The sequence below is a fragment of the Haliaeetus leucocephalus genome, unplaced genomic scaffold (genome assembly GCF_000737465.1).
Source record: "Haliaeetus leucocephalus isolate CR32 unplaced genomic scaffold, Haliaeetus_leucocephalus-4.0 Scaffold151, whole genome shotgun sequence".
NCBI classification, from domain to species: domain Eukaryota; kingdom Metazoa; phylum Chordata; class Aves; order Accipitriformes; family Accipitridae; genus Haliaeetus; species Haliaeetus leucocephalus.
Genome location: NW_010972587.1, coordinates 2,321,113 through 2,335,906, shown reverse-complemented (window position 1 = coordinate 2,335,906; position 14,794 = coordinate 2,321,113). Strand labels below are relative to the sequence as shown.

General features: G+C 38.2%; 1 protein-coding gene across 1 annotated transcript in view; it reads right to left on the bottom strand.

Moving 5' to 3' along the window:
- FRS2 (fibroblast growth factor receptor substrate 2) overlaps positions 1-13,485 on the bottom strand; it is a 28,196-nt gene extending 14,711 nt beyond the window's left edge. Inside the window, exons 1-2 of the mRNA XM_010561760.1 lie at positions 13,462-13,485; positions 1,261-1,366 (exon numbers count right to left, since the gene is read on the bottom strand). The gene's annotated coding sequence lies outside the window, so the exon portion shown is untranslated. The remainder of the gene's footprint in view (positions 1-1,260; positions 1,367-13,461) is intronic.
- Between the last annotated feature and the right edge of the window lie 1,309 nt (positions 13,486-14,794).

The following is a 14,794-nucleotide window of genomic DNA, read 5'->3' as shown; positions in this document are numbered from 1 at the left end:
ACTGTAGTTTGCTGAGAAATAAGGTGCAAGGAATACAATGAAGAGCAGCTAACTCTTCCCCTCTTTTTGACCAGAAAAGCCACTCAAAAGAGATGCTGCTACCCTAGAGACTGTATAAATCTGCATAAATCTGCCACCAAACCCCTGCAGAGGTGAAATGGAGAACCTAGCAGAAAGGGTAACAACATGGCTTGGATTAATCCAGTAAGAAAGAGGCAGAGCGCCAGACACATAGTCAAAATCACGGATTCTCTAATGTCATTTCTGGCCATAACATGAAAACATGCATTAATTTGACAGAGCTTTTTTCCCAACTCAACATGAAACCAGAGGGTTGGTTGCTTCTACTGTCGCAGAGAGAAGCTATGCTACACACAACTGGTTTTTTGCATAGTGAAGAGAAGTCCTGAATTTTATTAATCAGTCCAATCACTCTCTCAATTACAGACTACTTTTAATAGTCTTCACACATATATCCCATTGTTATTTTAACTATTCCTTTTTTTTTGCTTATGAATTCTGCCTGTTTTGTTTAGAAAGGGAGACACAGGTGATAACACCCATTACTGATTTCCTACCCTGGCACCCCACAATGCCTCACTGCAGTAACATTCAGATGTTGGTCTTGTTAGCATACTGATGCTACCCTACTTATTCTGAGAATAAAAGGAGCAACAGGTGACAATAGCTGCAATGCAGATTAACAATGAATATATAAATTTTCAGCAAGGGTTTTCAAGCTCTGGTCCACACAGCAGTCAGTTGCAGAGTCTTGTAGCAGCCTTCAGGCACAGATGCTTGCTCTTTATTAATAAAGCCCAGTATTTGACCTCCCCAAACGTTTTGACCCAGTGGAAACAGAACTATATAGCAGCATGCTGTTACAGTATCATGACTTTCTTTGCATTCAGCATTAAATAACTGATCAAATCCGTTGGAGGCAGGTGCCTGCAAACTCAAAAAACAATTTAAAAAAATCCTTAACTGCAAAGTAGTTTGGAAAAAAAATCACTAGAGTTGCAAGTAGCAAGCTGTAGTATATGAAGCTGCATGAAGTATAGCCACTGTATCTCAAGAATGACAAAGAAATGGTATGTAATGAATAATCATACAAGCTTGTTATTTTGTCTCCAATATATTCTAATATTAATACTTCAGAAAACCAAGAACTGCAATGGTGCTTCAAAGGAGAGGTGTGAACCAAGGCTATGAGGAAGAAATGAAACAGCTAGGGAACTGGCAGAATTAAAAATCACTCACCTAGATTTGGCCATTAATATTCCCAGCCTCTGCTGCAGCATCAGGGCTTCTGTCATACTCAAAGTATCATGCTGTCTTGTCACAGAACTAATCATTTGACCTAGAACTAGAAGAGTACATAAAAATGTAATTTTTCTTGCTTTTAAGATGCTTTTAAGTTAGTAAACTAAGAAAAATACATACTTTTTTAATTATTATTTTGGCAGTATTACATCAAGTGAGATCTTCATGGCTAGGGGGCATCTTAAGCGGAGTTTTAGACAAGAGACTGATTGCTTAGAGCTTCCCCAGCATTTCCATGCTTAGTTGGGTCTTGGAAGAAAATAACCTGGTGTCCCCTTTCTGCAGTGTAGCCTGTCACACTGGGGACTCCACTCATTCTCCACTCGCTCCTTACCCAATTTAGTGTGTGGAAACAACAGATGTGAAGCTCCCGTTATCCTTAGCACATACCGAACCAAACCACCGCAAACAGAACAACACGTACCACTTACTCTGCTTAACCTCCCTCTTGCTTATGCTACTGCACATGTACAAATGCTGACCTGTATGGCTAACACATCACCCTTTCTCTGCTTTCTTCACGATTCTTGCTCCGTGACATTAACCACGTATTGCTTCCTTTCACTCCCTGCCCCCAACTACTCTCATACTAGCTTTCCACTCACATTTAACACCAAAAACTCAAATGCTGTTTCCATCAGGCTAACAGTTGGCAGCCTCTATTCTCTGTTTGTAAAATTGTCAAATGTGCACTTGATGTTTCCTTTGATGCTGCTTCTTGAACTCGAGAAAAGGGCTAAATTCTCAGAAAACTACTTTATTATTAGCCTTTCTTATCAGACTTTCAGGATGTCTGTGCAAACTTGTTTGAGACCATTGCAGCTCTGCTTATCAATACTGCCACAATTCTTTGTATCATATGCTGTCCTCTGCCTTGCATCTGGATTACAAGCATTTTTGGAACCCAAAGCACTGCTTTTTTTGCATAGTATCAAGTGTGATACAGTCCCAAACTTATCCCAGATCCTAGGAATCATGGTAACAGTTGCAGAACACTCTTACTGTGGAGGGATTGTGCAAGAGAAAAGCAGAAATTCAATACTGTTAAATGCAAAATAACACACCTAGCAAAGGAGCTCTGTTAGGAAAGATCAGTCGTGTAGTTGCGCAGTTCAATGAAAACGCTAGCTCAATAGCTATCATAAAGCAAATGACACAGAATTGTTCAGAAAGAACAAAAAGAGCCAAAACAAAAATACAATGTTCTCTAATGAATCCACAGTGCACCCACAGATGTAGTAATGTATGCAGTCATGTCTCCCCCTGTCAGAAAGGACAGAGTAAAACCAGAACTATGCTAGTTGGACGGCTCAGCCTGGAAAAAAGGACCACACAGGACAGAAAAGGTGAGTACAGCATTATAGGTGACATGGAGAAGATAAATAAAGCACAACTATTTTCCAAATGGAAGCATTAGGAAGCCGCAGTTGACATTATTAAGCAAAACAACTACACAAAAGTACTTTTTTTGCACATGGTATGTAGTTAAACTTTGTGATTCACAACGTCTTGTGGGAATAAGTTCCAAAAATTTAAGGATTCAGAAAGTAACTGGACAAATGCAAGCTCCATGAAGAGCTTTTAAACTCAAGGATGTCACATATGGCTCAAAAAGTCTCTAAGCTGCAAATATTTAGAAGCGTCTTAGGGAATGATCATAAAATGCTCCTTCTTACTATTCCCTTCCCTATATATTTACTATTGGCTGTCAGAATTTACTATTTACTGTCAGAAACAGGATACTGAACGAACCAATACTTCAGGTCTGACCCAGTAAAGCCATTCTAGTTAACATAAAAGGCTGACATGGGCTAAGCAAAAATTTTTGAGTGCACTGTCATAAGACATTAAAAAAAGAAATAATTAACAACTTGCATTTAACTTGAAACCAAACCCTAGATTTCACAAAGGTACAGAAGGATAAACTTATTGAACTACTTGATACATATGTGTATTTGCATACACATAGTAAACATAAAGATTCTCTGCTGTGCCTAAGTGCTATTTAGTATCAGGAACTTGCAGCAAGTCACACACCCTTCCTATAATTTATCTGCCCTTCAGCCATAAGCTTTCTTGATCTTGGACGAAATTGTACACAGTTGTACTCAAGACCTATCCCTCTGCAACACACACAGGCTCTGGTTCTGTGATGGCCCTACCCAATCCAGCTGGTATTATTTAACTATGCTTTTTGGTCAAGTTAGATTTTTGTTGGCTTAGCACACCAAACCAGCTCAGCAGAGAGTCTGGCAAGTGCCAGAGCCAGCTGGGGACAGAATCACAGCCTTAGTCACCTCTGCCCAGTTTTCAGAAAATTTAGCCCCTTCACTAATTACTGGGATTTACTTAGTTTACCAATTTCCCTGCTAAAATCTTCAGGACAGAAGAAAGGAAAGAGGGAGCAGAAAGCTTGACCCATCCACCCACCCACTCTGGTGGAATCTTACAGGTAGTCATTAGAAAAATAATAAAATTAAAAATTTTCACAGGCAAGCTACACTAATGCAGGTGTGTTTGCACTAGTATTTACCCTGACCTTTTTCTAACAAAGTTTTAGAGCCTTCACATGGTTTGGCTATCTATAGCAGAGTAGTCTGTTTCGGTTACCTAAGAATGATTCTTAAATGATCTAAATGGAGTTTTTAATGGATAAAAGAAAGCACACAAATTTACAGCACCTAACTTCTTTTAAATGGAAAGCAGTAACAAAATTCTCCAACCAGTTGTTTCCAATTACAAGTTGGCCATTTACTCTGTTTGGGATTTTCTTAAATCTTCCCAGATTGCAAAATATTTACCCAAACTTAAACATACAAGGAGAAGTAGATATTTTCACAGTCACAACCCTAAAAGTTAATCTTTTCAGTTATGTCTACAATGTCAAATTTAGGAGCTGTAATTTCCCGTTCATGAAGCATCAGTGGTGGTTGGGTGCAGTCATGCAAGGAGGGGGAAGGGGTATTTTCTGCTTCTCCCTAACACATTCATTACTGCACTGCAAGGTAAAAATTCCAGGCAAGACAAATCAGGACCAGCACTTATCTAAACCTTGTTAACCGGAGTGAAAGTTAGGAATTGCCATAACCTCCGAAAGATTTATTACTTGGCTTTGTAAAGTAAAACATATCTCTTTCCCTCATAGACTAAGCAGTGGCAACAAGTTATGCTAATCTCTCAAAAGTCAACGAAGACAAGGCATCAGTGTACACACAGTAGATACTTCTTTTTTTTTTTTTCCTTTTTTTTTTTTTTTTTAAGTCACAGTCAAAAGCTTGTAGAAATTCTAACATTTGCAATTCTGCAGTCTCCCCAGGTTGGGAATGGTCTGAACAACGCGTGCGTTCCCCTTGTGTAAGACAGGCCACATGGACCAGCTGCCATCGTACTCCTCCTTTCGCTCACAATAACTGGTCGCCCCATTAAAGTCGGCTCACAGTTGCAAAGCCAATCTAAAAACTGGCATTAACTTAGTTCTGCATGCTCTGGTTGCAGAATCAAACATTAACTTTGGGGGTTATTTTCTGTATGCGTTAATTCCTAGCACACACCTTTTAAAAATCAGGGAAAGAAAAACCCCAAACCATAGCACGCCTCAGAAGAGGCAGGGACAAGCAAAGGGGCCTTGCCCGTAAACTGATCTTTTGCACGTATTCTTTTCAAATGAAAAAGTGGCCTTTCAAACGACTAGCTGCCACAGTGCTAAATCCTCTGTATGTCTTGCTCTCAGACCTACAAGTAGAGAACAGAAAACATAACTAAAGTGCATTAACATAATTTTAAGGCATTTTATACCGCAACATTGTAGTTCAAATAAAGAAAACCAAACAACCCCAAAAAGATGACTAGGGCCTTTTCCTCCTTCAGAAATTTTGATATCTAGAAAGCCCAATGAATACAGCAGAGTAACTGGAGAAAGGTGCCTGTGTACAGGTTGTTAGCACTCAGGCTGACAAGCACTTGAACCTATTCATTCACTTATTATGAAGCACTTGATAGTATTTTGATCACAGCTAAGCGATATAAACACTCACTTATGCTGTCATTTTTCTCTATAACATTCTAAATCACCCTATTTAGAAGACTACAACTATTTTTGAAGTGTCAACATCAACCATTTTCAGAGGCTGATTCTTGTTTTTTATGCTATTTTAAAAAAAATAAAAATAAAAGGATATAATCCCAACCACTAGAACACCGAACTCCTCTGCTCTTTTATTTCCTACTCTTATTTAAAATAATTTCTTAAACAGGTAGAGTAAAAAGTACTATCAAACGCTCTACATTTAACATCAAGCTCTGTGGAAATACAGTCATTATGATAAAAACCAAACCAACAGAAATGCTGTGAGTTTTGGAGGTATATTAAAATTGCAAACTCATTGACAGATAAATCAAAATCAGGAGTATTTAACTTTTTCATTCATTTCTTTAAACAATTCTATTTACCATAGTCAGTGGAATAATATTTTTCAAATTGTTAATTATTTTCAAAAGTTGAAACTGCCTGGCACTTCATATTTCTTTTGTCTTTAATAACAATGCAAGCATGTAACCCTCATGGTTAAACTCTGCCAGTTCCTAAAATACATTTCTCAAAATGTGTTCCCTAACCATTGCCAAGCATTAACCACAGTTTACCTAAGCTTGAAACAAGGTAACCAACCATGCTTTAGACCAACACTGAAATCAATCATTACAATTCAGAAAGCTCAAAAATTAAGTCCATTTAAGATTTTTTTTCAGCTGCACCAGCACTGTAATACTTGAGTATTTCAGAACTATAGAACTGGGTTCTCATAGCTGTTCACTAGCAAAGAAAAAAAAACAAAAAAAATTACATTAAAACTGAAGTTTTATTAACATGCTCTTAAAACAGAAGTTATATGACTGGTTTAACACCTGCTTCTTTCTTAACTTCATAATTAATGCTCAGATCAATGAAATAAACAAAAAAAAAGAAAAAAAACCCAAACAACCAAGGAAGTTAGTTGCACTTGATAGCTTCAGGAGAAATCCTTAAGTTTTTGGAAGGGAGAAGTCCAGTACTTGGGAGGGGAGTGGAGGGAACAGACAATGTAATGGTTGTCATCTGTACGGCGCCTAGGAAGGTTTCAGTATCATAGCTGCCTTCTGTGAAATAAATTCAAGTTATTGTGTAGGGGACAGTGAGAATGACAAACATTTATTTATTTTTAAAAAAACAAGTTCTCGGATATTTTCAAATTCACATTTTCAAATTGTTCTTTTAGCTGCAGAGTTTTGTTTGCTAGCTCTTTTCAATTTCATATTACCTGATCACAATAGTGAAAAAGCAGGAGATTAACCTTTTTTTCCTCCCCATTTTGGGTTCTCTTTGGTCTTTGAAAGTTAAAAGTTATTTGGGAACATGAGATACATGTAGAAAAGGACAACCGTTACTAAAAAAAAAAAAGTATTCTGCTGAAACCAATGTTTGTGGGAGTAAGAAAATTTGGAAGTGGCTAGCACATTTTCTTCCTAAGTTCTTAAAACTTTGAAAGAACAGACTCTACAACCTATTTCAAACTCAAATTGTGCCACGTTTCAATTTAAGTGTGCCACGTAAAAGACACTACCACCAAAGGAAACATTTTTAACTTACACATGAGTTTCCATCCTAGGGTCATCAGTGTTGGGCACATTTCATCATGAAGCATTCTCATCTCAAGACCACACCTCAAGTTTACTTGAAGACCTACAAAAATGGTATCTTTCACAGAAACCGTGACTTTGCAGACAAAATAACCCGTGTAAGGCGGAACACAGTTGAGAGCCAAATTTCTTTGTTCTGTTTGATGGCCGTAACAGCAGTAGGGTCCAGACCTTCCAGGAAAATCCGGAGGCCCCTGGGAAGCTTTCCTAAAGCCTTTACAATTGCCTTGTTGTGGACCTAAACTATATGCCAGATCAGAGCCACGTTTTCCTGTGACACAGTTGAATCTCCCCATATAAACTGCGTCACAGGCAAGCTGTGAGCGGGTTTTTTTTCTTGATGCCTGTTGTGTGAGCCCGTTTGAAATGGGAGAACTTGAGGGTGTCCCCCGCCTCAGCCTCCTCTCCGGTAACAGGATGTAGCCTCAAACTACAAAAGCAAGTGGGAGACAACAAAATGACTTTTTTTCTGAAAACCCATGAAGTCTCCACTAAGAGACATGAAGTTTGTTGTCACTGCAGCTTAAAGGTAGAAATAGCTCTCCACAAAGGATCGTCCCAAGCCCAGAAAGGACTCTTTCTCCTATGCCTTGGAGTTCAGGAATTATCAGAACTGATGGCAATGGCAAATTATTTGTATCTCTATAAAAATATGCACAAATTGTTCAGTATTAAGTAAAACTCCCTCTTCTCCTTTCTCCAAGCATGTTAATGTTGTCACCTCCTATAAAACTCCTTCAAAAATAAATGCTATTCTCCTCAAACCTATAACTTAAGATAGCTAACACTTAAAATATTTTGTGCAGGAACAGACCCATCACATTTCTAGATTTTGCGTCTTACAGATGCATTTTTCTTCTACCTCACCTGGGGTTAAAAAAAAAAAAAGTAAATTCTTTACTTCAAGTGGAAAGGTGCAAAGGAAAACCTAGGGAGCATGGAGGAAAGGTGTTTATTATTTAAGTATGACACCAGATTCATCTTGTGTTTTAGGTCACTAACCTGAACACTGTCAATCAGTGCCTTCACCCCACAGAGACTTACCTCTTTCCATTTAGTGTGTAAGAAACAGAGTCCAAATTTTGGTTGTCTCAACAGCATCTAAACTAGACACTAGTAGACATCACAAATTATTTGCTAGGCAACTGAACACACTGAAATAGGAAAAACTAACTTTGATAATTTCCTCTCAAAGTTCAAAATCCGTGGGCCCCAAGTGTTTGGATGTTTACATTTATACAGGGATTCAGACAAGAAGCATCCGTAATTCAGAGCGGCTATTACAGCAACCATCAGTGCACCTACCTGGCACATGCTGCAAGACTAATCTTGCATGACAGGTAACTTGGTGAGAGAGCTGACCTATTCAAAACAAGCAATCTAATTTCATTACAGTTGGATGAGTGGCTTCTTATAGGAATGTTACAGATGTCTTAACACTGATTTCTTTTGAAACAGAAGTTATTTTTAATCTTTTTTATGGCTTTCAGTATATGGAAACAAAATCACTGTCAAACATTTACAGATACAAACCACTCTCTGCAACTTTTTATCTCTTTCCCTGTCCCTCATTTTTCCCTTAAGGACCTATTTTTCCTTATAAACTTTTTACAGAATGATACTAAATAGAAACTGATTTATTTCAGATTTGACATCCTTCATGTTTCATCATTTCCACCCTTGCATACCATGTTAAATATTGCTTGGTATTTGATTACAACTAGTGTATTTATATTTGTTTAACAGTGAATTTTCACCCTGCAAAAATATAAGCAGCAAGGATGGGATGCAATTTATAAAGCAGCCTATTTTTCTAGATCTTTCATGAAGAATACTGAGGACATAATATGTCAAAGGAAAAACATGCTTTAAGAGATACTGCAGGAGTTGTGGATTAAATCCTCTATTTAAAAATTCACCCCAAATGATGGAAAATTTGCATTACCTTTACCAGCCCAAAATCTTCTTATGACAGAACCTGAAGCTTAGATGCTAGCTTTTGAAGAAATCAAGTAACTCCACTCAACTTGTCTTCTGTTTTTCTGTTTGCCCTGTGATGAGCCACACAGCACAGAACCTGCCCCTCCCTGAAGCTCATTCCAGTACATCTTTCTCCTCTTTTAAACTCTCACAATTGGAAATGCTTGAAGAAAGCACAGCCAAATCCCTACGGATACATTATGATAAGTAGTTTTCTCAGCTCAGAGTTTCTGAGCACTGTTGATACTAATGGTTATTCTACGGCATGGAGTAATTTCACCTGGATACTGTCACCCCAGAGATTAAGCACAAACTGAGAGTTTAAATCTGAGCATTTCAGGTTATACATAGACAATTTCTAAGTAACTCATTACATCCTCTGCTCATTAACCAGACTTGTCACTACAGCAAGACAGCTTTAATTTTTCCGCACAAAACAATTTTGTATTAAAGTGGAAGTCCTACAGGCACTTGAGACAGCAAACAGACCAACAAACAGAGGAACCAACTTACCACATAGGAAAAATGTTACTGAGTAAAATAATGATTGTTTTATTGCCACTTTATTCCTTCCAGAAGATAGGTGAAGAAGGCTGAAATGGTACTGCAACCAGTCCTTTGAGTTTTGCTGGTAGCCGAATACTGCCCATCCCGTAACTGGCTAATACAACGGATTAAATGGATAACCAATTTATCTGATGTGGCAAATCCTGCATCTTCAGCGTCATGATGTAATTCATGGTGGCAAATTCTATATGATTTAAGAATCCTGGTATCCTACTTAGGACTTAAAATAGCCCATACTTTGACCTTCTATTTACTTTGGCTAGCATATCTTCACTACCATGAAGCCAAGTTCTTGCAATTGGAAAACAAAACTTAGGTTTCTGGAACACGGGACTCCCACGTACCAGACCTCACATGCACATAAGAGATGTAGCACCGAAATAAAGCATTTGCCCTGAACTAGTAATTACTGAGTGTGGTCAGCTCCAAGAGCCTCGTTCCCCCAATGGTCACAAAAAGGACCTCTTCACTTTATAATTATTTGGAAAAAAAATAAAAGATTTCTGTACATCAGCAAAGACTGACTAATTCACTTCAATGTTTGGAGACAGAACAGACGTAAGAGGTGCCAAAGCTGGAATGTTCTCCCGTGGAAACACAGCAGTTTAAAGGGAAACGAGTGTTCAGCAGAACAGGAAGAAACCCCTGAGAAATACAGCAAAAAGGGCACAAAACGCTCTCCTTGGCTGCACACACATGCCACCATCCTTCAGATCAACTCCTCTTCTTTCAGGTGTCCTGGAAGACTCTTGCCTTGCACAGTCTGACAAACCATGACGTAACAACAATTCACCCCCAAACAGTGAATACATTTTGGGGAAAAGGCATTTTAATAGTAAAGCAAGCTGAACTAAGGTCAGACATAATCCCTGCCCTTCATCCACTTGGCAATGATTATTAAGAAAATTAATATTGAAGGTGTCTAAGTACTAGAAGGATGAAAAAGCAGCAGTGCTAAGAAACCATAACAGAGTTAAAGACGACAATGAAGGAGATCCAAGAAGAAACTAAACATGCTGAGAAAGAGTTTGGTGCCGCTGGCTGCAATTATGGAAAACAAACTATGAACGGTAGAGGTGAAGTTGCAGAATCTAGCTTATAACTTTGCTTATGCTAACAGGTGGAGTTTTACCTCAAGATTTTTATTAAATGAGCATGTTGTCAGACTTACGGTTAAAATACAGTAATAAATGCACGCTCCTTTTCTCTCTTTAGCCCTTTCCAAAGGAAAAAAAACAAAACCAAAAAACAAAAACCAAAAAACAAAACTGGCAAAACCCAAGCTAAACTGTAAAGCCTTCTGGCTCCTATGAAAACAAAATTATTGCAACCACACACAAGCTTCAGCACACAAGGTTGCCATTTCGGCGCGCCGCCCTCAGAGTCCTCTTTGAACAGGCGGCGAGGAGGCTGATGCAGGATCGCACCGGGAACTCGCCCTTTCAGCAGCATTCCTCCATCGGCACCTCCTGCTGCTGCCAACCGCCTGCTCCTCAAACTCGCAGGAGGCTTTCTTTTCTTTTCTTACTCCTCTTTAACACGCAAAGCGTCACAACTCGGATCTGTTTTGCTATGTGTGTTTCAGTGTATTGGGATTCAAAGTGATCAGCAACTTTTTACTTCTTCCCCCTCACCCCACGCTGCCTTGGTGCTATATAAAAATACCCAATAGCATTTAAAAAACAAACAAAACAAACAAACAAAAAAAAACATAAAGAAAAGCAAATTAGGAGCCTTGTTGGTTTGTTTAAATTCAGGACTGCCAACTGATCTTGAAGAGTCATTATGTAAAACTTTGAAATGGCATGTTAGTATTAAATTAATTCTCTACAGTTCTCCTTAAAAGTGATCATTTTATCAAAATGCTCATATTTAGGTTAGTTAGTTAAATATTTGTTGGAACACTGTTCATCGGTAATTCCTTAAAAAACCATGCTCGTTCTGACAGAAAAGCTCTTATATTCACTACAATTACAGTAGAACCGAAGATTAAAGACCAACTCTAACAGCTGAGTTAGACGAGCAGAGAGAACTGCAGCAGGCAGCAATGCTGTGCCAACACTTAAATACTTCATGACATTTAAGACTGATTCATGTGACACCGATTCTATGCCTCTCCACTTCGCTCCAGCATGACATTTTAAGACCCACATTCCCTTACCCTGAGGTGCGGCACCCCGTATTTTGGCCTATCCTAACGCGACATAAAAGGCGGTCACACATTTCATCCAGGTACTAGGTTGACACAGCTGTTCTAGTCAATAGGTGCATATGGATATATACACGCAGCATTAAATGGAGTTTCAAATCTTCACTTCAGCACATTTTGAAAACTCTAGGTCTTTAATGAACATGTATCTTGAACTGGAGCATACAAGCTGTTTGCTCCACCATCCCCATTAATCCTTCTGAGGATGTGCGACAACGTTCCTTGCTCTATTCTTTAATCGCTCTCCAAAAAGCGATCCTCTTACTCTAAACTTCCAGAGAAACAAGACTTGTATTTTACTTGGTATCATTTTTAAAACAACTTACACACATGCAAATATTTTTCATTTTCTTACTAAAACAATTTCTCCAGATCCACACCACCATATTGTTTTCTGTGAATGTCTGCCAGATTAACTACATCCTTGTAAAAGAAACAGCCAGAACATCAAACTCCAAACCGCGACATTAGGTTAAACAAGCAAGCACTACTACATTCTTTTATTCTTGGAAATTCTGAATCTCCTAAAAATGTCCTCTGAGGAACAGCATATACAAAAAGCATCGTTTTTATACAACAATAAAACAGCAGAAATGGGACAGAAGTTTTAAGCATCAGTGCTATGGAAAAGCTTTTTGGATATAGGATCAAGGCGAAAGGCAAGGAGATGGGAAAATAAAGTAGAAGGCTACAACAATTAAGTTGAGTAATGGGGCCTAAGAGGAAGAGAGAATCTAGCTTGATTCTTGAAAAGGATGCCTGGCTTGAAACTGTTTAAATAGTGAGTCAGCTCTCCAATATTTAACCACAAATGCCTCCTAAAACTTGAGGCCCACAGCTCTTGCCAAGTCTTCAAAGCCAGCAAAGTGCCAAATTTTGTAATTAACTAAATGGCATTGAGTTTATATTTTGTAATATTTTAATCTCTGAAACATCATTCATTCAAACATTTCAGGAAAGGTTAAGTTTTGCTTTTATGTTTTTTGACGTGTTTTACATAGTCTTCTAATATATTAATAGAAACAACAATGAAAAGCCTGCAAGGTCTTTCTTACAGAAATGTTTAAGCAAATTCAGTAAAATGTTATCAAAACTAAGACCATGCCACTGTGTTTTATAAAAATAAATAGATAAATAGAGTGTCAGTATGTATTCTCAAGATGTGCCTTTCATCATCCATCCATCGGTTCCTCTTTTGATATCAGCAAGTTCTTAGCACTTTCCACTGCTGAATCTCTTAAGTCAACTTCTATGCAACTAAGTAACTACAACATCTTCTATAGTTTTGAGTACTCCTTCGTTAGTGACTTAACACACTCCTTATTAGTCTAGCTGATCCCTAAAAATTATTTTCCTGTTTGAGATGGAAGTTACCAAAAACTGTAGTTTGAGCTACCTGTACATTGGAGAGCAAAGTTCCATTAAATTAAAAATCTTTCTTCTTAGTACTTTACACCTAACACAGCTAAAAGGTCTATTTCCTTGTATTATATTTTCATTTTTTTAAAAAAGCTCCTTTTTGGGTCTTATAAACTGTTTCCTTCTTGAACATTGCTGAAACACTACAGAAATTTCTGTAATGGCCTAGAACTCTCAATATAGAGCCCTACAAAGCTTTATTCTGTTGGATAACTATTATACCACATTAGACAACTGCTGTCCAATGTTAACAACACGCAGCATTTTCTTTTAGGAACGACTGAACATACCTTTCTACAGAATCCGTAGTGAATGGTATGCTTTATATAAATCTCTTCCTAATATTGTAAAGATCTGTAAAAGTAATATTAGAAGGATATTCAACATGAATGGAAAGGCGGGTTTTTGTGTGTGCATGTGTGTGTCAGTGTCTACACACCAGAACAAGCAGCAGAACGAAGATGAAAGCTTAGTTTGTCCTGATAAGGAAGGGCACCATTCCCACAACAGTGCTCCCAGCAGTAAGGCCGGTTCTCCGACCAGACCACAGCACAGCCCACTTGCCAGCAGAAGACCCTGCAGCCTAACACCAGAAGGATACTGAGGTTGCATCACACTGCATATATTGTTCCTTTTCCTGTTAGCGCATTCTCAAAACAGACTATTGACACGTATTTAAAACATGTATTTTAAAAAAAAAAAAAAAAAAGGAAAAATCGGACAATAATCAGCTGCCTCTCCTAAGATTTATGGGAGCTGAAGATTGAGAAAAACCACACCACGCCACCTGAAGATGGTTAAAAGATCATCCAAAAATCAGGTTGGCATCACCAGTCAATAAGGGCCCAAGATGTCATGAGGATTTGACATATTTTTTTTCTTGTCCTGTGTCACTCACAAGGGATCCTGGCTAAACCACTTGGGCACAAGTCTTGCTGCTTGTTGAGCAAGTGGACACAAGAGTGCAAGCAAATGAAATCTGTCAGAGAATGAGTGTCAAGTAACTGAGAGCTCAGAGAAACAAATACCACCTTGCCCCACGGTAGCATCTTGTGCTGAGTTTTGTTATACCATTCTACCTATAGAGAGCAACTAATTTTACTTTTTATTAGTACTGTAAAATAATTGTCATAGAACCACTGGTTTCATTACAAAGTTAGCTTGAGTAACCATTTGCTCTCTTTCACTTTTCAAAATAATGGATTGTACCTAAGAATACACACATGGCTTGCAAACCCAGCCACATTTTCAAATTCCTCAATACCAACAGTTGTGGACCTCATGTTTGCTATTATTTATGTATTCCCCCTCACGCCCCTGGGACACCTTTCTAAATCTCTGTTACCAACTATATCTTCATTACCTGGAAGAGTATGGCCTGGGGTGAGATGATTCGAGATGGTGGGAAATGAAAAAAATCCCACTTGATTCTTCTTTTTGTAAGACTCACCTCTTCCCAAGACATTACTGAAACCTCTTCAGGCATTTTATTGTCCCAAATTTGTAGTTTGAAAGACTGTTTGTACAGTGACAGTGCCCATTTTGAAGAACAGAAGTCTACAATAAAATGAAGCTTCCCTCACCAAAAAAGTCACATATACTTTTATTTAAACAAGTCCTTCC